Source organism: Eleutherodactylus coqui, chromosome 11 (assembly GCF_035609145.1).
Source record: "Eleutherodactylus coqui strain aEleCoq1 chromosome 11, aEleCoq1.hap1, whole genome shotgun sequence".
NCBI classification, from domain to species: Eukaryota; Metazoa; Chordata; class Amphibia; order Anura; family Eleutherodactylidae; genus Eleutherodactylus; species Eleutherodactylus coqui.
This window is the reverse complement of record NC_089847.1, coordinates 52697899-52721943: the sequence shown is the minus strand read 5'-3', so window position 1 is coordinate 52721943 and position 24045 is coordinate 52697899. Positions and strand designations below refer to the sequence as shown.

The 24045-nt window shown below is 44.7% G+C and overlaps 11 non-coding genes across 11 annotated transcripts; all 11 read left to right on the top strand.

Moving 5' to 3' along the window:
* The first annotated feature begins 3075 nt into the window (after positions 1-3075).
* Positions 3076-3147, top strand: TRNAD-GUC (transfer RNA aspartic acid (anticodon GUC)). Its single transcript has one exon. It is a non-coding gene; the product is annotated as a tRNA-Asp (tRNA).
* Positions 3148-6422: 3275 nt separating this feature from the next.
* TRNAD-GUC (transfer RNA aspartic acid (anticodon GUC)) lies at positions 6423-6494 on the top strand. The gene has a single exon. It is a non-coding gene; the product is annotated as a tRNA-Asp (tRNA).
* Positions 6495-7377: 883 nt separating this feature from the next.
* TRNAD-GUC (transfer RNA aspartic acid (anticodon GUC)) lies at positions 7378-7449 on the top strand. The gene has a single exon. It is a non-coding gene; the product is annotated as a tRNA-Asp (tRNA).
* A 2311-nt stretch (positions 7450-9760) lies between these two features.
* On the top strand, positions 9761-9832 carry TRNAD-GUC (transfer RNA aspartic acid (anticodon GUC)). Its single transcript has one exon. It is a non-coding gene; the product is annotated as a tRNA-Asp (tRNA).
* A 1838-nt stretch (positions 9833-11670) lies between these two features.
* On the top strand, positions 11671-11742 carry TRNAD-GUC (transfer RNA aspartic acid (anticodon GUC)). Its single transcript has one exon. It is a non-coding gene; the product is annotated as a tRNA-Asp (tRNA).
* Positions 11743-13577: 1835 nt separating this feature from the next.
* Positions 13578-13649, top strand: TRNAD-GUC (transfer RNA aspartic acid (anticodon GUC)). The gene has a single exon. It is a non-coding gene; the product is annotated as a tRNA-Asp (tRNA).
* A 410-nt stretch (positions 13650-14059) lies between these two features.
* Positions 14060-14131, top strand: TRNAD-GUC (transfer RNA aspartic acid (anticodon GUC)). Its single transcript has one exon. It is a non-coding gene; the product is annotated as a tRNA-Asp (tRNA).
* An 892-nt stretch (positions 14132-15023) lies between these two features.
* On the top strand, positions 15024-15095 carry TRNAD-GUC (transfer RNA aspartic acid (anticodon GUC)). The gene has a single exon. It is a non-coding gene; the product is annotated as a tRNA-Asp (tRNA).
* Positions 15096-17415: 2320 nt separating this feature from the next.
* TRNAD-GUC (transfer RNA aspartic acid (anticodon GUC)) lies at positions 17416-17487 on the top strand. The gene has a single exon. It is a non-coding gene; the product is annotated as a tRNA-Asp (tRNA).
* Positions 17488-19344: 1857 nt separating this feature from the next.
* TRNAD-GUC (transfer RNA aspartic acid (anticodon GUC)) lies at positions 19345-19416 on the top strand. The gene has a single exon. It is a non-coding gene; the product is annotated as a tRNA-Asp (tRNA).
* Positions 19417-20781: 1365 nt separating this feature from the next.
* On the top strand, positions 20782-20853 carry TRNAD-GUC (transfer RNA aspartic acid (anticodon GUC)). Its single transcript has one exon. It is a non-coding gene; the product is annotated as a tRNA-Asp (tRNA).
* Positions 20854-24045: the final 3192 nt, after the last annotated feature.

The window sequence follows — 24045 nt, the reverse complement described above, 5'->3', positions numbered from 1 at the left end:
GAAACACAGCAGCTTTACCTTTGGGGAAAGAGAAAAAGTCTGATTTGTCAGACTTGAGATTTCTTTAGCTGGACTTTGCAGTTAGATGACTCAAGATATCATCTGTGGAAGCTATTTTTCTTTTGGCAGAACATCTGCGTATGTGTAAATGGGCAAAATTCTATCGGTCCCAAGAGTAAATGGGTCTGCCCGAATACTGCCATGCTTTCATCAGCTTCTTCCTCGTTAGTATAGTGGCGAGTAGTCACGCGGGAGACCGGGGTTCGATTCCCCAACGGGGAGTGCTTTTCTCGTTTTCTACGAAGCTATTTCCCAAGACTGTCGCCATCTTTGACAAAGTCCATCTCAAGAAGAAGTGCTTCCTGCTAAATGCTAAGAAGCATGCCACTTTGCTATCCTCTTGCCTATGTACTGTTTACAACACCAGGTTATGTTTTTCTGCATTTCACCTCCAAACAGCGCTTTGTCCCCAGGAATCACTGCAGCTTTACCTTTGGGGAAAAGGAAAAAGTCTGATTTGTCAGACTTGAGATTTCTTTAGCTGGACTTTGCAGTTAGATGACTCAAGATATCATCTGTGGAAGCTATTTTTCTTTTGGCAGAACATCTGCGTATGTGTAAATGGGCAAAATTCTATCGGTCCCAAGAGTAAATGGGTCTGCCCGAATACTGCCATGCTTTCATCAGCTTCTTCCTCGTTAGTATAGTGGCGAGTAGTCACGCGGGAGACCGGGGTTCGATTCCCCGACGGGGAGTGCTTTTCTCGTTTTCTACTAAGCTATTTCCCAAGACTGTCGCCATCTTTGACAAAGTCCATCTCAAGAAGAAGTGCTTCCTGCTAAATGCTAAGAAGCATGCCACTTTGCTATCCTCTTGCCTATGTACTGTTTACAACACCAGGTTATGTTTTTCTGCATTTCACCTCCAAACAGCGCTTTGTCCCCAGGAATCACTGCAGCTTTACCTTTGGGGAAAAGGAAAAAGTCTGATTTGTCAGACTTGAGATTTCTTTAGCTGGACTTTGCAGTTAGATGACTCAAGATATCATCTGTGGAAGCTATTTTTCTTTTGGCAGAACATCTGCGTATGTGTAAATGGGCAAAATTCTATCGGTCCCAAGAGTAAATGGGTCTGCCCGAATACTGCCATGCTTTCATCAGCTTCTTCCTCGTTAGTATAGTGGCGAGTAGTCACGCGGGAGACCGGGGTTCGATTCCCCGACGGGGAGTGCTTTTCTCGTTTTCTACGAAGCTATTTCCCAAGACTGTCGCCATCTTTGACAAAGTCCATCTCAAGAAGAAGTGCTTCCTGCTAAATGCTAAGAAGCATGCCACTTTGCTATCCTCTTGCCTATGTACTGTTTACAACACCAGGTTATGTTTTTCTGCATTTCACCTCCAAACAGCGCTTTGTCCCCAGGAATCACTGCAGCTTTACCTTTGGGGAAAGAGAAAAAGTCTGATTTGTCAGACTTGAGATTTCTTTAGCTGGACTTTGCAGTTAGATGACTCAAGATATCATCTGTGGAAGCTATTTTTCTTTTGGCAGAACATCTGCGTATGTGTAAATGGGCAAAATTCTATCGGTCCCAAGAGTAAATGGGTCTGCCCGAATACTGCCATGCTTTCATCAGCTTCTTCCTCGTTAGTATAGTGGTGAGTAGTCACGCCTGTCACGCGGGAGACTGGGGTTCGATTCCCCGACGGGGAGTGCTTTTCTCGTTTTCTACGAAGCTATTTCCCAAGACTGTCGCCATCTTTGACAAAGTCCATCTCAAGAAGAAGTGCTTCCTGCTAAATGCTAAGAAGCATGCCACTTTGCTATCCTCTTGCCTATGTACTATTTACAACACCAGGTTATGTTTTTCTGCATTTCACCTCCAAACAGCGCTTTGTCCTCAGGAATCACTGCAGCTTTACCTTTGGGGAAAAGGAAAAAGTCTGATTTGTCAGACTTGAGATTTCTTTAGCTGGACTTTGCAGTTAGATGACTCAAGATATCATCTGTGGAAGCTATTTTTCTTTTGGCAGAACATCTGCGTATGTGTAAATGGGCAAAATTCTATCGGTCCCAAGAGTAAATGGGTCCGCCCGAATACTGCCATGCTTTCATCAGCTTCTTCCTCGTTAGTATAGTGGCGAGTAGTCACGCCTGTCACGCGGGAGACCGGGGTTCGATTCCCCGACGGGGAGTGCTTTTCTCGTTTTCTACGAAGCTATTTCCCAAGACTGTCACCATCTTTGACAAAGTCCATCTCAAGAAGAAGTGCTTCCTGCTAAATGCTAAGAAGCATGCCACTTTGCTATCCTCTTGCCTATGTACTGTTTACAACACCAGGTTATGTTTTTCTGCATTTCACCTCCAAACAGCGCTTTGTCCCCAGGAATCACTGCAGCTTTACCTTTGGGGAAAGAGAAAAAGTCTGATTTGTCAGACTTGAGATTTCTTTAGCTGGACTTTGCAGTTAGATGACTCAAGATATCATCTGTGGAAGCTATTTTTCTTTTGGCAGAACATCTGCGTATGTGTAAATGGGCAAAATTCTATCGGTCCCAAGAGTAAATGAGTCTGCCCGAATACTGCCATGCTTTCATCAGCTTCTTCCTCGTTAGTATAGTGGCGAGTAGTCACGCGGGAGACCGGGGTTCGATTCCCCGACGGGGAGTGCTTTTCTCGTTTTCTACGAAGCTATTTCCCAAGACTGTCGCCATCTTTGACAAAGTCCATCTCAAGAAGAAGTGCTTCCTGCTAAATGCTAAGAAGCATGCCACTTTGCTATCCTCTTGCCTATGTACTGTTTACAACACCAGGTTATGTTTTTCTGCATTTCACCTCCAAACAGCGCTTTGTCCCCAGGAATCACTGCAGCTTTACCTTTGGGGAAAGAGAAAAAGTCTGATTTGTCAGACTTGAGATTTCTTTAGCTGGACTTTGCAGTTAGATGACTCAAGATATCATCTGTGGAAGCTATTTTTCTTTTGGCAGAACATCTGCATATGTGTAAATGGGCAAAATTCTATCGGTCCCAAGAGTAAATGGGTCTGACCGAATACTGCCATGCTTTCATCAGTTTCTTCCTCGTTAGTATAGTGGTGAGTATCCCCGCCTGTCACGCGGGAGACCGGGGTTCGATTCCCCGACGGGGAGTGCTTTTCTCGTTTTCTACGAAGCTATTTCCCAAGACTGTCGCCATCTTTGACAAAGTCCATCTCAAGAAGAAGTGCTTCCTGCTAAATGCTAAGAAGCATGCCACTTTGCTATCCTCTTGCCTATGTACTATTTACAACACCAGGTTATGTTTTTCTGCATTTCACCTCCAAACAGCGCTTTGTCCCCAGGAATCACTGCAGCTTTACCTTTGGGGAAAAGGAAAAAGTCTGATTTGTCAGACTTGAGATTTCTTTAGCTGGACTTTGCAGTTAGATGACTCAAGATATCATCTGTGGAAGCTATTTTTCTTTTGGCAGAACATCTGCGTATGTGTAAATGGGCAAAATTCTATCGGTCCCAAGAGTAAATGGGTCCGCCCGAATACTGCCATGCTTTCATCAGCTTCTTCCTCGTTAGTATAGTGGCGAGTAGTCACGCCTGTCACGTGGGAGACCGGGGTTCGATTCCCCGACGGGGAGTGCTTTTCTCGTTTTCTACTAAGCTATTTCCCAAGACTGTCGCCATCTTTGACAAAGTCCATCTCAAGAAGAAGTGCTTCCTGCTAAATGCTAAGAAGCATGCCAATTTGCTATCCTCTTGCCTATGTACTGTTTACAACACCAGGTTATGTTTTTCTGCATTTCACCTCCAAACAGCGCTTTGTCCCCAGGAAACACAGCAGCTTTACCTTTGGGGAAAGAGAAAAAGTCTGATTTGTCAGACTTGAGATTTCTTTAGCTGGACTTTGCAGTTAGATGACTCAAGATATCATCTGTGGAAGCTATTTTTCTTTTGGCAGAACATCTGCGTATGTGTAAATGGGCAAAATTCTATCGGTCCCAAGAGTAAATGGGTCTGCCCGAATACTGCCATGCTTTCATCAGCTTCTTCCTCGTTAGTATAGTGGCGAGTAGTCACGCGGGAGACCGGGGTTCGATTCCCCAACGGGGAGTGCTTTTCTCGTTTTCTACGAAGCTATTTCCCAAGACTGTCGCCATCTTTGACAAAGTCCATCTCAAGAAGAAGTGCTTCCTGCTAAATGCTAAGAAGCATGCCACTTTGCTATCCTCTTGCCTATGTACTGTTTACAACACCAGGTTATGTTTTTCTGCATTTCACCTCCAAACAGCGCTTTGTCCCCAGGAATCACTGCAGCTTTACCTTTGGGGAAAAGGAAAAAGTCTGATTTGTCAGACTTGAGATTTCTTTAGCTGGACTTTGCAGTTAGATGACTCAAGATATCATCTGTGGAAGCTATTTTTCTTTTGGCAGAACATCTGCGTATGTGTAAATGGGCAAAATTCTATCGGTCCCAAGAGTAAATGGGTCTGCCCGAATACTGCCATGCTTTCATCAGCTTCTTCCTCGTTAGTATAGTGGCGAGTAGTCACGCGGGAGACCGGGGTTCGATTCCCCGACGGGGAGTGCTTTTCTCGTTTTCTACTAAGCTATTTCCCAAGACTGTCGCCATCTTTGACAAAGTCCATCTCAAGAAGAAGTGCTTCCTGCTAAATGCTAAGAAGCATGCCACTTTGCTATCCTCTTGCCTATGTACTGTTTACAACACCAGGTTATGTTTTTCTGCATTTCACCTCCAAACAGCGCTTTGTCCCCAGGAATCACTGCAGCTTTACCTTTGGGGAAAAGGAAAAAGTCTGATTTGTCAGACTTGAGATTTCTTTAGCTGGACTTTGCAGTTAGATGACTCAAGATATCATCTGTGGAAGCTATTTTTCTTTTGGCAGAACATCTGCGTATGTGTAAATGGGCAAAATTCTATCGGTCCCAAGAGTAAATGGGTCTGCCCGAATACTGCCATGCTTTCATCAGCTTCTTCCTCGTTAGTATAGTGGTGAGTATCCCCGCCTGTCACGCGGGAGACCGGCGTTCGATTCCCCGACGGGGAGTGCTTTTCTCGTTTTCTACGAAGCTATTTCCCAAGACTGTCGCCATCTTTGACAAAGTCCATCTCAAGAAGAAGTGCTTCCTGCTAAATGCTAAGAAGCATGCCACTTTGCTATCCTCTTGCCTATGTACTATTTACAACACCAGGTTATGTTTTTCTGCATTTCACCTCCAAACAGCGCTTTGTCCCCAGGAATCACTGCAGCTTTACCTTTGGGGAAAAGGAAAAAGTCTGATTTGTCAGACTTGAGATTTCTTTAGCTGGACTTTGCAGTTAGATGACTCAAGATATCATCTGTGGAAGCTATTTTTCTTTTGGCAGAACATCTGCGTATGTGTAAATGGGCAAAATTCTATCGGTCCCAAGAGTAAATGGGTCCGCCCGAATACTGCCATGCTTTCATCAGCTTCTTCCTCGTTAGTATAGTGGCGAGTAGTCACGCCTGTCACGCGGGAGACCGGGGTTCGATTCCCCGACGGGGAGTGCTTTTCTCGTTTTCTACGAAGCTATTTCCCAAGACTGTCGCCATCTTTGACAAAGTCCATCTCAAGAAGAAGTGCTTCCTGCTAAATGCTAAGAAGCATGCCACTTTGCTATCCTCTTGCCTATGTACTGTTTACAACACCAGGTTATGTTTTTCTGCATTTCACCTCCAAACAGCGCTTTGTCCCCAGGAATCACTGCAGCTTTACCTTTGGGGAAAGAGAAAAAGTCTGATTTGTCAGACTTGAGATTTCTTTAGCTGGACTTTGCAGTTAGATGACTCAAGATATCATCTGTGGAAGCTATTTTTCTTTTGGCAGAACATCTGCGTATGTGTAAATGGGCAAAATTCTATCGGTCCCAAGAGTAAATGAGTCTGCCCGAATACTGCCATGCTTTCATCAGCTTCTTCCTCGTTAGTATAGTGGCGAGTAGTCACGCGGGAGACCGGGGTTCGATTCCCCGACGGGGAGTGCTTTTCTCGTTTTCTACGAAGCTATTTCCCAAGACTGTCGCCATCTTTGACAAAGTCCATCTCAAGAAGAAGTGCTTCCTGCTAAATGCTAAGAAGCATGCCACTTTGCTATCCTCTTGCCTATGTACTGTTTACAACACCAGGTTATGTTTTTCTGCATTTCACCTCCAAACAGCGCTTTGTCCCCAGGAATCACTGCAGCTTTACCTTTGGGGAAAGAGAAAAAGTCTGATTTGTCAGACTTGAGATTTCTTTAGCTGGACTTTGCAGTTAGATGACTCAAGATATCATCTGTGGAAGCTATTTTTCTTTTGGCAGAACATCTGCATATGTGTAAATGGGCAAAATTCTATCGGTCCCAAGAGTAAATGGGTCTGACCGAATACTGCCATGCTTTCATCAGTTTCTTCCTCGTTAGTATAGTGGTGAGTATCCCCGCCTGTCACGCGGGAGACCGGGGTTCGATTCCCCGACGGGGAGTGCTTTTCTCGTTTTCTACGAAGCTATTTCCCAAGACTGTCGCCATCTTTGACAAAGTCCATCTCAAGAAGAAGTGCTTCCTGCTAAATGCTAAGAAGCATGCCACTTTGCTATCCTCTTGCCTATGTACTGTTTACAACACCAGGTTATGTTTTTCTGCATTTCACCTCCAAACAGCGCTTTGTCCCCAGGAATCACTGCAGCTTTACCTTTGGGGAAAGAGAAAAAGTCTGATTTGTCAGACTTGAGATTTCTTTAGCTGGACTTTGCAGTTAGATGACTCAAGATATCATCTGTGGAAGCTATTTTTCTTTTGGCAGAACATCTGCGTATGTGTAAATGGGCAAAATTCTATCGGTCCCAAGAGTAAATGAGTCTGCCCGAATACTGCCATGCTTTCATCAGCTTCTTCCTCGTTAGTATAGTGGCGAGTAGTCACGCGGGAGACCGGGGTTCGATTCCCCGACGGGGAGTGCTTTTCTCGTTTTCTACGAAGCTATTTCCCAAGACTGTCGCCATCTTTGACAAAGTCCATCTCAAGAAGAAGTGCTTCCTGCTAAATGCTAAGAAGCATGCCACTTTGCTATCCTCTTGCCTATGTACTGTTTACAACACCAGGTTATGTTTTTCTGCATTTCACCTCCAAACAGCGCTTTGTCCCCAGGAATCACTGCAGCTTTACCTTTGGGGAAAGAGAAAAAGTCTGATTTGTCAGACTTGAGATTTCTTTAGCTGGACTTTGCAGTTAGATGACTCAAGATATCATCTGTGGAAGCTATTTTTCTTTTGGCAGAACATCTGCATATGTGTAAATGGGCAAAATTCTATCGGTCCCAAGAGTAAATGGGTCTGACCGAATACTGCCATGCTTTCATCAGTTTCTTCCTCGTTAGTATAGTGGTGAGTATCCCCGCCTGTCACGCGGGAGACCGGGGTTCGATTCCCCGACGGGGAGTGCTTTTCTCGTTTTCTACGAAGCTATTTCCCAAGACTGTCGCCATCTTTGACAAAGTCCATCTCAAGAAGAAGTGCTTCCTGCTAAATGCTAAGAAGCATGCCACTTTGCTATCCTCTTGCCTATGTACTGTTTACAACACCAGGTTATGTTTTTCTGCATTTCACCTCCAAACAGCGCTTTGTCCCCAGGAATCACTGCAGCTTTACCTTTGGGGAAAGAGAAAAAGTCTGATTTGTCAGACTTGAGATTTCTTTAGCTGGACTTTGCAGTTAGATGACTCAAGATATCATCTGTGGAAGCTATTTTTCTTTTGGCAGAACATCTGCGTATGTGTAAATGGGCAAAATTCTATCGGTCCCAAGAGTAAATGGGTCTGCCCGAATACTGCCATGCTTTCATCAGCTTCTTCCTCGTTAGTATAGTGGCGAGTAGTCACGCGGGAGACCGGGGTTCTATTCCCCAACGGGGAGTGCTTTTCTCGTTTTCTACGAAGCTATTTCCCAAGACTGTCGCCATCTTTGACAAAGTCCATCTCAAGAAGAAGTGCTTCCTGCTAAATGCTAAGAAGCATGCCACTTTGCTATCCTCTTGCCTATGTACTGTTTACAACACCAGGTTATGTTTTTCTGCATTTCACCTCCAAACAGCGCTTTGTCCCCAGGAATCACTGCAGCTTTACCTTTGGGGAAAAGGAAAAAGTCTGATTTGTCAGACTTGAGATTTCTTTAGCTGGACTTTGCAGTTAGATGACTCAAGATATCATCTGTGGAAGCTATTTTTCTTTTGGCAGAACATCTGCGTATGTGTAAATGGGCAAAATTCTATCGGTCCCAAGAGTAAATGGGTCTGCCCGAATACTGCCATGCTTTCATCAGCTTCTTCCTCGTTAGTATAGTGGCGAGTAGTCACGCGGGAGACCGGGGTTCGATTCCCCGACGGGGAGTGCTTTTCTCGTTTTCTACTAAGCTATTTCCCAAGACTGTCGCCATCTTTGACAAAGTCCATCTCAAGAAGAAGTGCTTCCTGCTAAATGCTAAGAAGCATGCCACTTTGCTATCCTCTTGCCTATGTACTGTTTACAACACCAGGTTATGTTTTTCTGCATTTCACCTCCAAACAGCGCTTTGTCCCCAGGAATCACTGCAGCTTTACCTTTGGGGAAAGAGAAAAAGTCTGATTTGTCAGACTTGAGATTTCTTTAGCTGGACTTTGCAGTTAGATGACTCAAGATATCATCTGTGGAAGCTATTTTTCTTTTGGCAGAACATCTGCGTATGTGTAAATGGGCAAAATTCTATCGGTCCCAAGAGTAAATGGGTCTGCCCGAATACTGCCATGCTTTCATCAGCTTCTTCCTCGTTAGTATAGTGGCGAGTAGTCACGCGGGAGACCGGGGTTCGATTCCCCGACGGGGAGTGCTTTTCTCGTTTTCTACGAAGCTATTTCCCAAGACTGTCGCCATCTTTGACAAAGTCCATCTCAAGAAGAAGTGCTTCCTGCTAAATGCTAAGAAGCATGCCACTTTGCTATCCTCTTGCCTATGTACTGTTTACAACACCAGGTTATGTTTTTCTGCATTTCACCTCCAAACAGCGCTTTGTCCCCAGGAATCACTGCAGCTTTACCTTTGGGGAAAGAGAAAAAGTCTGATTTGTCAGACTTGAGATTTCTTTAGCTGGACTTTGCAGTTAGATGACTCAAGATATCATCTGTGGAAGCTATTTTTCTTTTGGCAGAACATCTGCGTATGTGTAAATGGGCAAAATTCTATCGGTCCCAAGAGTAAATGGGTCCGCCCGAATACTGCCATGCTTTCATCAGCTTCTTCCTCGTTAGTATAGTGGCGAGTAGTCACGCCTGTCACGCGGGAGACTGGGGTTCGATTCCCCGACGGGGAGTGCTTTTCTCGTTTTCTACGAAGCTATTTCCCAAGACTGTCGCCATCTTTGACAAAGTCCATCTCAAGAAGAAGTGCTTCCTGCTAAATGCTAAGAAGCATGCCACTTTGCTATCCTCTTGCCTATGTAATATTTACAACACCAGGTTATGTTTTTCTGCATTTCACCTCCAAACAGCGCTTTGTCCCCAGGAATCACTGCAGCTTTACCTTTGGGGAAAAGGAAAAAGTCTGATTTGTCAGACTTGAGATTTCTTTAGCTGGACTTTGCAGTTAGATGACTCAAGATATCATCTGTGGAAGCTATTTTTCTTTTGGCAGAACATCTGCGTATGTGTAAATGGGCAAAATTCTATCGGTCCCAAGAGTAAATGGGTCTGCCCGAATACTGCCATGCTTTCATCAGCTTCTTCCTCGTTAGTATAGTGGTGAGTATCCCCGCCTGTCACGCGGGAGACCGGGGTTCGATTCCCCGACGGGGAGTGCTTTTCTCGTTTTCTACGGAGCTATTTCCCAAGACTGTCGCCATCTTTGACAAAGTCCATCTCAAGAAGAAGTGCTTCCTGCTAAATGCTAAGAAGCATGCCACTTTGCTATCCTCTTGCCTATGTACTATTTACAACACCAGGTTATGTTTTTCTGCATTTCACCTCCAAACAGCGCTTTGTCCCCAGGAATCACTGCAGCTTTACCTTTGGGGAAAGAGAAAAAGTCTGATTTGTCAGACTTGAGATTTCTTTAGCTGGACTTTGCAGTTAGATGACTCAAGATATCATCTGTGGAAGCTATTTTTCTTTTGGCAGAACATCTGCGTATGTGTAAATGGGCAAAATTCTATCGGTCCCAAGAGTAAATGGGTCTGCCTGAATACTGCCATGCTTTCATCAGCTTCTTCCTCGTTAGTATAGTGGCGAGTAGTCACGCGGGAGACCGGGGTTCGATTCCCCGACGGGGAGTGCTTTTCTCGTTTTCTACGAAGCTATTTCCCAAGACTGTCGCCATCTTTGACAAAGTCCATCTCAAGAAGAAGTGCTTCCTGCTAAATGCTAAGAAGCATGCCACTTTGCTATCCTCTTGCCTATGTACTGTTTACAACACCAGGTTATGTTTTTCTGCATTTCACCTCCAAACAGCGCTTTGTCCCCAGGAATCACTGCAGCTTTACCTTTGGGGAAAGAGAAAAAGTCTGATTTGTCAGACTTGAGATTTCTTTAGCTGGACTTTGCAGTTAGATGACTCAAGATATCATCTGTGAAAGCTATTTTTCTTTTGGCAGAACATCTGCATATGTGTAAATGGGCAAAATTCTATCGGTCCCAAGAGTAAATGGGTCTGACCGAATACTGCCATGCTTTCATCAGTTTCTTCCTCGTTAGTATAGTGGCGAGTAGTCACGCGGGAGACCGGGGTTCGATTCCCCGACGGGGAGTGCTTTTCTCGTTTTCTACAAAGCTATTTCCCAAGACTGTCGCCATCTTTGACAAAGTCCATCTCAAGAAGAAGTGCTTCCTGCTAAATGCTAAGAAGCATGCCACTTTGCTATCCTCTTGCCTATGTACTGTTTACAACACCAGGTTATGTTTTTCTGCATTTCACCTCCAAACAGCGCTTTGTCCCCAGGAATCACTGCAGCTTTACCTTTGGGGAAAGAGAAAAAGTCTGATTTGTCAGACTTGAGATTTCTTTAGCTGGACTTTGCAGTTAGATGACTCAAGATATCATCTGTGGAAGCTATTTTTCTTTTGGCAGAACATCTGCGTATGTGTAAATGGGCAAAATTCTATCGGTCCCAAGAGTAAATGGGTCCGCCCGAATACTGCCATGCTTTCATCAGCTTCTTCCTCGTTAGTATAGTGGCGAGTAGTCACGCCTGTCACGCGGGAGACTGGGGTTCGATTCCCCGACGGGGAGTGCTTTTCTCGTTTTCTACGAAGCTATTTCCCAAGACTGTCGCCATCTTTGACAAAGTCCATCTCAAGAAGAAGTGCTTCCTGCTAAATGCTAAGAAGCATGCCACTTTGCTATCCTCTTGCCTATGTAATATTTACAACACCAGGTTATGTTTTTCTGCATTTCACCTCCAAACAGCGCTTTGTCCCCAGGAATCACTGCAGCTTTACCTTTGGGGAAAAGGAAAAAGTCTGATTTGTCAGACTTGAGATTTCTTTAGCTGGACTTTGCAGTTAGATGACTCAAGATATCATCTGTGGAAGCTATTTTTCTTTTGGCAGAACATCTGCGTATGTGTAAATGGGCAAAATTCTATCGGTCCCAAGAGTAAATGGGTCTGCCCGAATACTGCCATGCTTTCATCAGCTTCTTCCTCGTTAGTATAGTGGTGAGTATCCCCGCCTGTCACGCGGGAGACCGGGGTTCGATTCCCCGACGGGGAGTGCTTTTCTCGTTTTCTACGAAGCTATTTCCCAAGACTGTCGCCATCTTTGACAAAGTCCATCTCAAGAAGAAGTGCTTCCTGCTAAATGCTAAGAAGCATGCCACTTTGCTATCCTCTTGCCTATGTACTATTTACAACACCAGGTTATGTTTTTCTGCATTTCACCTCCAAACAGCGCTTTGTCCCCAGGAATCACTGCAGCTTTACCTTTGGGGAAAGAGAAAAAGTCTGATTTGTCAGACTTGAGATTTCTTTAGCTGGACTTTGCAGTTAGATGACTCAAGATATCATCTGTGGAAGCTATTTTTCTTTTGGCAGAACATCTGCGTATGTGTAAATGGGCAAAATTCTATCGGTCCCAAGAGTAAATGGGTCTGCCTGAATACTGCCATGCTTTCATCAGCTTCTTCCTCGTTAGTATAGTGGCGAGTAGTCACGCGGGAGACCGGGGTTCGATTCCCCGACGGGGAGTGCTTTTCTCGTTTTCTACGAAGCTATTTCCCAAGACTGTCGCCATCTTTGACAAAGTCCATCTCAAGAAGAAGTGCTTCCTGCTAAATGCTAAGAAGCATGCCACTTTGCTATCCTCTTGCCTATGTACTGTTTACAACACCAGGTTATGTTTTTCTGCATTTCACCTCCAAACAGCGCTTTGTCCCCAGGAATCACTGCAGCTTTACCTTTGGGGAAAGAGAAAAAGTCTGATTTGTCAGACTTGAGATTTCTTTAGCTGGACTTTGCAGTTAGATGACTCAAGATATCATCTGTGAAAGCTATTTTTCTTTTGGCAGAACATCTGCATATGTGTAAATGGGCAAAATTCTATCGGTCCCAAGAGTAAATGGGTCTGACCGAATACTGCCATGCTTTCATCAGTTTCTTCCTCGTTAGTATAGTGGCGAGTAGTCACGCGGGAGACCGGGGTTCGATTACCCGACGGGGAGTGCTTTTCTCGTTTTCTACGAAGCTATTTCCCAAGACTGTCGCCATCTTTGACAAAGTCCATCTCAAGAAGAAGTGCTTCCTGCTAAATGCTAAGAAGCATGCCACTTTGCTATCCTCTTGCCTATGTACTGTTTACAACACCAGGTTATGTTTTTCTGCATTTCACCTCCAAACAGCGCTTTGTCCCCAGGAATCACTGCAGCTTTACCTTTGGGGAAAGAGAAAAAGTCTGATTTGTCAGACTTGAGATTTCTTTAGCTGGACTTTGCAGTTAGATGACTCAAGATATCATCTGTGGAAGCTATTTTTCTTTTGGCAGAACATCTGCGTATGTGTAAATGGGCAAAATTCTATCGGTCCCAAGAGTAAATGGGTCCGCCCGAATACTGCCATGCTTTCATCAGCTTCTTCCTCGTTAGTATAGTGGCGAGTAGTCACGCCTGTCACGCGGGAGACTGGGGTTCGATTCCCCGACGAGTGCTTTTCTCGTTTTCTACGAAGCTATTTCCCAAGACTGTCGCCATCTTTGACAAAGTCCATCTCAAGAAGAAGTGCTTCCTGCTAAATGCTAAGAAGCATGCCACTTTGCTATCCTCTTGCCTATGTAATATTTACAACACCAGGTTATGTTTTTCTGCATTTCACCTCCAAACAGCGCTTTGTCCCCAGGAATCACTGCAGCTTTACCTTTGGGGAAAAGGAAAAAGTCTGATTTGTCAGACTTGAGATTTCTTTAGCTGGACTTTGCAGTTAGATGACTCAAGATATGATCTGTGGAAGCTATTTTTCTTTTGGCAGAACATCTGCGTATGTGTAAATGGGCAAAATTCTATCGGTCCCAAGAGTAAATGGGTCTGCCCGAATACTGCCATGCTTTCATCAGCTTCTTCCTCGTTAGTATAGTGGTGAGTATCCCCGCCTGTCACGCGGGAGACCGGGGTTCGATTCCCCGACGGGGAGTGCTTTTCTCGTTTTCTACGAAGCTATTTCCCAAGACTGTCGCCATCTTTGACAAAGTCCATCTCAAGAAGAAGTGCTTCCTGCTAAATGCTAAGAAGCATGCCACTTTGCTATCCTCTTGCCTATGTACTGTTTACAACACCAGGTTATGTTTTTCTGCATTTCACCTCCAAACAGCGCTTTGTCCCCAGGAATCACTGCAGCTTTACCTTTGGGGAAAGAGAAAAAGTCTGATTTGTCAGACTTGAGATTTCTTTAGCTGGACTTTGCAGTTAGATGACTCAAGATATCATCTGTGAAAGCTATTTTTCTTTTGGCAGAACATCTGCATATGTGTAAATGGGCAAAATTCTATCGGTCCCAAGAGTAAATGGGTCTGACCGAATACTGCCATGCTTTCATCAGTTTCTTCCTCGTTAGTATAGTGGTGAGTATCCCCGCCTGTCACGCGGGAGACCGGGGTTCGATTCCCCGACGGGGAGTGCTTTTCTCGTTTTCTACGAAGCTATTTCCCAAGACTGTCGCCATCTTTGACAAAGTCCATCTCAAGAAGAAGTGCTTCCTGCTAAATGCTAAGAAGCATGCCACTTTGCTATCCTCTTGCCTATGTACTATTTACAACACCAGGTTATGTTTTTCTGCATTTCACCTCCAAACAGCGCTTTGTCCCCAGGAATCACTGCAGCTTTACCTTTGGGGAAAGAGAAAAAGTCTGATTTGTCAGACTTGAGATTTCTTTAGCTGGACTTTGCAGTTAGATGACTCAAGATATCATCTGTGGAAGCTATTTTTCTTTTGGCAGAACATCTGCGTATGTGTAAATGGGCAAAATTCTATCGGTCCCAAGAGTAAATGGGTCCGCCCGAATACTGCCATGCTTTCATCAGCTTCTTCCTCGTTAGTATAGTGGTGAGTGTTCCCGCCTGTCACGCGGGAGACCGGGGTTCGATTCCCCGACGGGGAGTGCTTTTCTCGTTTTCTACGAAGCTATTTCCCAAGACTGTCGCCATCTTTGACAAAGTCCATCTCAAGAAGAAGTGCTTCCTGCTAAATGCTAAGAAGCATGCCACTTTGCTATCCTCTTGCCTATGTAATATTTACAACACCAGGTTATGTTTTTCTGCATTTCACCTCCAAACAGCGCTTTGTCCCCAGGAATCACTGCAGCTTTACCTTTGGGGAAAAGGAAAAAGTCTGATTTGTCAGACTTGAGATTTCTTTAGCTGGACTTTGCAGTTAGATGACTCAAGATATCATCTGTGGAAGCTATTTTTCTTTTGGCAGAACATCTGCGTATGTGTAAATGGGCAAAATTCTATCGGTCCCAAGAGTAAATGGGTCTGCCCGAATACTGCCATGCTTTCATCAGCTTCTTCCTCGTTAGTATAGTGGTGAGTATCCCCGCCTGTCACGCGGGAGACCGGGGTTCGATTCCCCGACGGGGAGTGCTTTTCTCGTTTTCTACGAAGCTATTTCCCAAGACTGTCGCCATCTTTGACAAAGTCCATCTCAAGAAGAAGTGCTTCCTGCTAAATGCTAAGAAGCATGTCACTTTGCTATCCTCTTGCCTATGTACTATTTACAACACCAGGTTATGTTTTTCTGCATTTCACCTCCAAACAGCGCTTTGTCCCCAGGAATCACTGCAGCTTTACCTTTGGGGAAAAGGAAAAAGTCTGATTTGTCAGACTTGAGATTTCTTTAGCTGGACTTTGCAGTTAGATGACTCAAGATATCATCTGTGGAAGCTATTTTTCTTTTGGCAGAACATCTGCGTATGTGTAAATGGGCAAAATTCTATCGGTCCCAAGAGTAAATGGGTCTGCCTGAATACTGCCATGCTTTCATCCGCTTCTTCCTCGTTAGTATAGTGGCGAGTAGTCACGCGGGAGACCGGGGTTCGATTCCCCGACGGGGAGTGCTTTTCTCGTTTTCTACGAAGCTATTTCCCAAGACTGTCGCCATCTTTGACAAAGTCCATCTCAAGAAGAAGTGCTTCCTGCTAAATGCTAAGAAGCATGCCACTTTGCTATCCTCCTGCCTATGTACTGTTTACAACACCAGGTTATGTTTTTCTGCATTTCACCTCCAAACAGCGCTTTGTCCCCAGGAATCACTGCAGCTTTACCTTTGGGGAAAGAGAAAAAGTCTGATTTGTCAGACTTGAGATTTCTTTAGCTGGACTTTGCAGTTAGATGACTCAAGATATCATCTGTGGAAGCTATTTTTCTTTTGGCAGAACATCTGCGTATGTGTAAATGGGCAAAATTCTATCGGTCCCAAGAGTAAATGGGTCTGCCCGAATACTGCCATGCTTTCATCAGCTTCTTCCTCGTTAGTATAGTGGCGAGTAGTCACGCGGGAGACCGGGGTTCGATTCCCCGACGGGGAGTGCTTTTCTCGTTTTCTACGAAGCTATTTCCCAAGACTGTCGCCATCTTTGACAAAGTCCATCTCAAGAAGAAGTGCTTCCTGCTAAATGCTAAGAAGCATGCCACTTTGCTATCCTCTTGCCTATGTACTGTTTACAACACCAGGTTATGTTTTTCTGCATTTCACCTCCAAACAGCGCTTTGTCCCCAGGAATCACTGCAGCTTTACCTTTGGGGAAAGAGAAAAAGTCTGATTTGTCAGACTTGAGATTTCTTTAGCTGGACTTTGCAGTTAGATGACTCAAGATATCATCTGTGGAAGCTATTTTTCTTTTGGCAGAACATCTGCGTATGTGTAAATGGGCAAAATTCTATCGGTCCCAAGAGTAAATGGGTCCGCCCGAATACTGCCATGCTTTCATCAGCTTCTTCCTCGTTAGTATAGTGGCGAGTAGTCACGCCTGTCACGCGGGAGACTGGGGTTCGATTCCCCGACGGGGAGTGCTTTTCTCGTTTTCTACGAAGCTATTTCCCAAGACTGTCGCCATCTTTGACAAAGTCCATCTCAAGAAGAAGTGCTTCCTGCTAAATGCTAAGAAGCATGCCACTTTGCTATCCTCTTGCCTATGTAATATTTACAACACCAGGTTATGTTTTTCTGCATTTCACCTCCAAACAGCGCTTTGTCCCCAGGAATCACTGCAGCTTTACCTTTGGGGAAAAGGAAAAAGTCTGATTTGTCAGACTTGAGATTTCTTTAGCTGGACTTTGCAGTTAGATGACTCAAGATATCATCTGTGGAAGCTATTTTTCTTTTGGCAGAACATCTGCGTATGTGTAAATGGGCAAAATTCTATCGGTCCCAAGAGTAAATGGGTCTGCCCGAATACTGCCATGCTTTCATCAGCTTCTTCCTCGTTAGTATAGTGGTGAGTATCCCCGCCTGTCACGCGGGAGACTGGGGTTCGATTCCCCGACGGGGAGTGCTTTTCTCGTTTTCTACGAAGCTATTTCCCAAGACTGTCGCCATCTTTGACAAAGTCCATCTCAAGAAGAAGTGCTTCCTGCTAAATGCTAAGAAGCATGCCACTTTGCTATCCTCTTGCCTATGTACTGTTTACAACACCAGGTTATGTTTTTCTGCATTTCACCTCCAAACAGCGCTTTGTCCCCAGGAATCACTGCAGCTTTACCTTTGGGGAAAGAGAAAAAGTCTGATTTGTCAGACTTGAGATTTCTTTAGCTGGACTTTGCAGTTAGATGACTCAAGATATCATCTGTGGAAGCTATTTTTCTTTTGGCAGAACATCTGCATATGTGTAAATGGGCAAAATTCTATCGGTCCCAAGAGTAAATGGGTCTGACCGAATACTGCCATGCTTTCATCAGTTTCTTCCTCGTTAGTATAGTGGTGAGTATCCCCGCCTGTCACGCGGGAGACCGGGGTTCGATTCCCCGACGGGGAATGCTTTTCTCGTTTTCTACGAAGCTATTTCCCAAGACTGTCGCCATCTTTGACAAAGTCCATCTCAAGAAGAAGTGCTTCCTGCTAAATGCTAAGAAGCATGCCACTTTGCTATCCTCTTGCCTATGTACTATTTACAACACCAGGTTATGTTTTTCTGCATTTCACCTCCAAACAGCGCTTTGTCCCCAGGAATCACTGCAGCTTTACCTTTGGGGAAAAGGAAAAAGTCTGATTTGTCAGACTTGAGATTTCTTTAGCTGGACTTTGCAGTTAGATGACTCAAGATATCATCTGTGGAAGCTATTTTTCTTTTGGCAGAACATCTGCGTATGTGTAAATGGGCAAAATTCTATCGGTCCCAAGAGTAAATGGGTCCGCCCGAATACTGCCATGCTTTCATCAGCTTCTTCCTCGTTAGTATAGTGGCGAGTAGTCACGCCTGTCACGCGGGAGACCGGGGTTCGATTCCCGGACGGGGAGTGCTTTTCTCGTTTTCTACTAAGCTATTTCCCAAGACTGTCGCCATCTTTGACAAAGTCCATCTCAAGAAGAAGTGCTTCCTGCTAAATGCTAAGAAGCATGCCACTTTGCTATCCTCTTGCCTATGTACTGTTTACAACACCAGGTTATGTTTTTCTGCATTTCACCTCCAAACAGCGCTTTGTCCCCAGGAATCACTGCAGCTTTACCTTTGGGGAAAGAGAAAAAGTCTGATTTGTCAGACTTGAGATTTCTTTAGCTGGACTTTGCAGTTAGATGACTCAAGATATCATCTGTGGAAGCTATTTTTCTTTTGGCAGAACATCTGCGTATGTGTAAATGGGCAAAATTCTATCGGTCCCAAGAGTAAATGGGTCCGCCCGAATACTGCCATGCTTTCATCAGCTTCTTCCTCGTTAGTATAGTGGCGAGTAGTCACGCCTGTCACGCGGGAGACCGGGGTTCGATTCCCCGACGGGGAGTGCTTTTTCTCGTTTTCTACGAAGCTATTTCCCAAGACTGTCGCCATCTTTGACAAAGTCCATCTCAAGAAGAAGTGCTTCCTGCTAAATGCTAAGAAGCATGCCACTTTGCTATCCTCTTGCCTATGTACTATTTACAACACCAGGTTATGTTTTTCTGCATTTCACCTCCAAACAGCGCTTTGTCCCCAGGAATCACTGCAGCTTTACCTTTGGGGAAAAGGAAAAATTCTGATTTGTCAGACTTGAGATTTCTTTAGCTGGACTTTGCAGTTAGATGACTCAAGATATCATCTGTGGAAGCTATTTTTCTTTTGGCAGAACATCTGCGTATGTGTAAATGGGCAAAATTCTATCAGTCCCAAGAGTAAATGGGTCCGCCCGAATACTGCCATGCTTTCATCAGCTTCTTCCTCGTTAGTATAGTGGTGAGTGTTCCCGCCTGTCACGCGGGAGACCGGGGTTCGATTCCCCGACGGGGAGTGCTTTTCTCGTTTTCTACGAAGCTATTTCCCAAGACTGTCGCCATCTTTGACAAAGTCCATCTCAAGAAGAAGTGCTTCCTGCTAAATGCTAAGAAGCATGCCACTTTGCTATCCTCTTGCCTATGTAATATTTACAACACCAGGTTATGTTTTTCTGCATTTCACCTCCAAACAGCGCTTTGTCCCCAGGAATCACTGCAGCTTTACCTTTGGGGAAAAGGAAAAAGTCTGATTTGTCAGACTTGAGATTTCTTTAGCTGGACTTTGCAGTTAGATGACTCAAGATATCATCTGTGGAAGCTATTTTTCTTTTGGCAGAACATCTGCGTATGTGTAAATGGGCAAAATTCTATCGGTCCCAAGAGTAAATGGGTCTGCCCGAATACTGCCATGCTTTCATCAGCTTCTTCCTCGTTAGTATAGTGGTGAGTATCCCCGCCTGTCACGCGGGAGACCGGGGTTCGATTCCCCGACGGGGAGTGCTTTTCTCGTTTTCTACGAAGCTATTTCCCAAGACTGTCGCCATCTTTGACAAAGTCCATCTCAAGAAGAAGTGCTTCCTGCTAAATGCTAAGAAGCATGTCACTTTGCTATCCTCTTGCCTATGTACTATTTACAACACCAGGTTATGTTTTTCTGCATTTCACCTCCAAACAGCGCTTTGTCCCCAGGAATCACTGCAGCTTTACCTTTGGGGAAAAGGAAAAAGTCTGATTTGTCAGACTTGAGATTTCTTTAGCTGGACTTTGCAGTTAGATGACTCAAGATATCATCTGTGGAAGCTATTTTTCTTTTGGCAGAACATCTGCGTATGTGTAAATGGGCAAAATTCTATCGGTCCCAAGAGTAAATGGGTCTGCCTGAATACTGCCATGCTTTCATCAGCTTCTTCCTCGTTAGTATAGTGGCGAGTAGTCACGCGGGAGACCGGGGTTCGATTCCCCGACGGGGAGTGCTTTTCTCGTTTTCTACGAAGCTATTTCCCAAGACTGTCGCCATCTTTGACAAAGTCCATCTCAAGAAGAAGTGCTTCCTGCTAAATGCTAAGAAGCATGCCACTTTGCTATCCTCTTGCCTATGTACTGTTTACAACACCAGGTTATGTTTTTCTGCATTTCACCTCCAAACAGCGCTTTGTCCCCAGGAATCACTGCAGCTTTACCTTTGGGGAAAGAGAAAAAGTCTGATTTGTCAGACTTGAGATTTCTTTAGCTGGACTTTGCAGTTAGATGACTCAAGATATCATCTGTGGAAGCTATTTTTCTTTTGGCAGAACATCTGCGTATGTGTAAATGGGCAAAATTCTATCGGTCCCAAGAGTAAATGGGTCTGCCCGAATACTGCCATGCTTTCATCAGCTTCTTCCTCGTTAGTATAGTGGTGAGTGTTCCCGCCTGTCACGCGGGAGACCGGGGTTCGATTCCCCGACGGGGAGTGCTTTTCTCGTTTTCTACGAAGCTATTTCCCAAGACTGTCGCCATCTTTGACAAAGTCCATCTCAAGAAGAAGTGCTTCCTGCTAAATGCTAAGAAGCATGCCACTTTGCTATCCTCTTGCCTATGTAATATTTACAACACCAGGTTATGTTTTTCTGCATTTCACCTCCAAACAGCGCTTTGTCCCCAGGAATCACTGCAGCTTTACCTTTGGGGAAAAGGAAAAAGTCTGATTTGTCAGACTTGAGATTTCTTTAGCTGGACTTTGCAGTTAGATGACTCAAGATATCATCTGTGGAAGCTATTTTTCTTTTGGCAGAACATCTGCGTATGTGTAAATGGGCAAAATTCTATCGGTCCCAAGAGTAAATGGGTCTGCCCGAATACTGCCATGCTTTCATCAGCTTCTTCCTCGTTAGTATAGTGGTGAGTATCCCCGCCTGTCACGCGGGAGACCGGGGTTCGATTCCCCGACGGGGAGTGCTTTTCTCGTTTTCTACGAAGCTATTTCCCAAGACTGTCGCCATCTTTGACAAAGTCCATCTCAAGAAGAAGTGCTTCCTGCTAAATGCTAAGAAGCATGTCACTTTGCTATCCTCTTGCCTATGTACTATTTACAACACCAGGTTATGTTTTTCTGCATTTCACCTCCAAACAGCGCTTTGTCCCCAGGAATCACTGCAGCTTTACCTTTGGGGAAAAGGAAAAAGTCTGATTTGTCAGACTTGAGATTTCTTTAGCTGGACTTTGCAGTTAGATGACTCAAGATATCATCTGTGGAAGCTATTTTTCTTTTGGCAGAACATCTGCGTATGTGTAAATGGGCAAAATTCTATCGGTCCCAAGAGTAAATGGGTCTGCCTGAATACTGCCATGCTTTCATCAGCTTCTTTCTCGTTAGTATAGTGGCGAGTAGTCACGCGGGAGACCGGGGTTCGATTCCCCGACGGGGAGTGCTTTTCTCGTTTTCTACGAAGCTATTTCCCAAGACTGTCGCCATCTTTGACAAAGTCCATCTCAAGAAGAAGTGCTTCCTGCTAAATGCTAAGAAGCATGCCACTTTGCTATCCTCTTGCCTATGTACTGTTTACAACACCAGGTTATGTTTTTCTGCATTTCACCTCCAAACAGCGCTTTGTCCCCAGGAATCACTGCAGCTTTACCTTTGGGGAAAGAGAAAAAGTCTGATTTGTCAGACTTGAGATTTCTTTAGCTGGACTTTGCAGTTAGATGACTCAAGATATCATCTGTGGAAGCTATTTTTCTTTTGGCAGAACATCTGCGTATGTGTAAATGGGCAAAATTCTATCGGTCCCAAGAGTAAATGGGTCTGCCCGAATACTGCCATGCTTTCATCAGCTTCTTGCTCGTTAGTATAGTGGCGAGTAGTCACGCGGGAGACCGGGGTTCGATTCCCCGACGGGGAGTGCTTTTCTCGTTTTCTACGAAGCTATTTCCCAAGACTGTCGCCATCTTTGACAAAGTCCATCTCAAGAAGAAGTGCTTCCTGCTAAATGCTAAGAAGCATGTCACTTTGCTATCCTCTTGCCTATGTACTATTTACAACACCAGGTTATGTTTTTCTGCATTTCACCTCCAAACAGCGCTTTGTCCCCAGGAATCACTGCAGCTTTACCTTTGGGGAAAAGGAAAAAGTCTGATTTGTCAGACTTGAGATTTCTTTAGCTGGACTTTGCAGTTAGATGACTCAAGATATCATCTGTGGAAGCTATTTTTCTTTTGGCAGAACATCTGCGTATGTGTAAATGGGCAAAATTCTATCGGTCCCAAGAGTAAATGGGTCTGCCTGAATACTGCCATGCTTTCATCAGCTTCTTCCTCGTTAGTATAGTGGCGAGTAGTCACGCGGGAGACCGGGGTTCGATTCCCCGACGGGGAGTGCTTTTCTCGTTTTCTACGAAGCTATTTCCCAAGACTGTCGCCATCTTTGACAAAGTCCATCTCAAGAAGAAGTGCTTCCTGCTAAATGCTAAGAAGCATGCCAATTTGCTATCCTCTTGCCTATGTACTGTTTACAACACCAGGTTATGTTTTTCTGCATTTCACCTCCAAACAGCGCATTGTCCCCAGGAATCACTGCAGCTTTACCTTTGGGGAAAGAGAAAAAGTCTGATTTGTCAGACTTGAGATTTCTTTAGCTGGACTTTGCAGTTAGATGACTCAAGATATCATCTGTGGAAGCTATTTTTCTTTTGGCAGAACATCTGCGTATGTGTAAATGGGCAAAATTCTATCGGTCCCAAGAGTAAATGGGTCTGCCCGAATACTGCCATGCTTTCATCAGCTTCTTCCTCGTTAGTATAGTGGTGAGTGTTCCCGCCTGTCACGCGGGAGACCGGGGTTCGATTCCCCGACGGGGAGTGCTTTTCTCGTTTTCTACGAAGCTATTTCCCAAGACTGTCGCCATCTTTGACAAAGTCCATCTCAAGAAGAAGTGCTTCCTGCTTAATGCTAAGAAGCATGCCACTTTGCTATCCTCTTGCCTATGTACTGTTTACAACACCAGGTTATGTTTTTCTGCATTTCACCTCCAAACAGCGCTTTGTCCCCAGGAATCACTGCAGCTTTACCTTTGGGGAAAGAGAAAAAGTCTGATTTGTCAGACTTGAGATTTCTTTAGCTGGACTTTGCAGTTAGATGACTCAAGATATCATCTGTGGAAGCTATTTTTCTTTTGGCAGAACATCTGCGTATGTGTAAATGGGCAAAATTCTATCGGTCCCAAGAGTAAATGGGTCTGACCGAATACTGCCATGCTTTCATCAGCTTCTTCCTCGTTAGTATAGTGGTGAGTATCCCCGCCTGTCATGCGGGAGACCGGGGTTCGATTCCCCGACGGGGAGTGCTTTTCTCGTTTTCTACGAAGCTATTTCCCAAGACTGTCGCCATCCTTGACAAAGTCCATCTCAAGAAGAAGTGCTTCCTGCTAAATGCTAAGAAGCATGCCACTTTGCTATCCTCTTGCCTATGTACTATTTACAACACCAGGTTATGTTTTTCTGCATTTCACCTCCAAACAGCGCTTTGTCCCCAGGAATCACTGCAGCTTTACCTTTGGGGAAAAGGAAAAAGTCTGATTTGTCAGACTTGAGATTTCTTTAGCTGGACTTTGCAGTTAGATGACTCAAGATATCATCTGTGGAAGCTATTTTTCTTTTGGCAGAACATCTGCGTATGTGTAAATGGGCAAAATTCTATCGGTCCCAAGAGTAAATGGGTCTGCCCGAATACTGCCATGCTTTCATCAGCTTCTTCCTCGTTAGTATAGTGGCGAGTAGTCACGCGGGAGACCGGGGTTCGATTCCCCGACGGGGAGTGCTTTTCTCGTTTTCTACGAAGCTATTTCCCAAGACTGTCGCCATCTTTGACAAAGTCCATCTCAAGAAGAAGTGCTTCCTGCTAAATGCTAAGAAGCATGCCAATTTGCTATCCTCTTGCCTATGTACTGTTTACAACACCAGGTTATGTTTTTCTGCATTTCACCTCCAAACAGCGCTTTGTCCCCAGGAATCACAGCAGCTTTACCTTTGGGGAAAGAGAAAAAGTCTGATTTGTCAGACTTGAGATTTCTTTAGCTGGACTTTGCAGTTAGATGACTCAAGATATCATCTGTGGAAGCTATTTTTCTTTTGGCAGAACATCTGCGTATGTG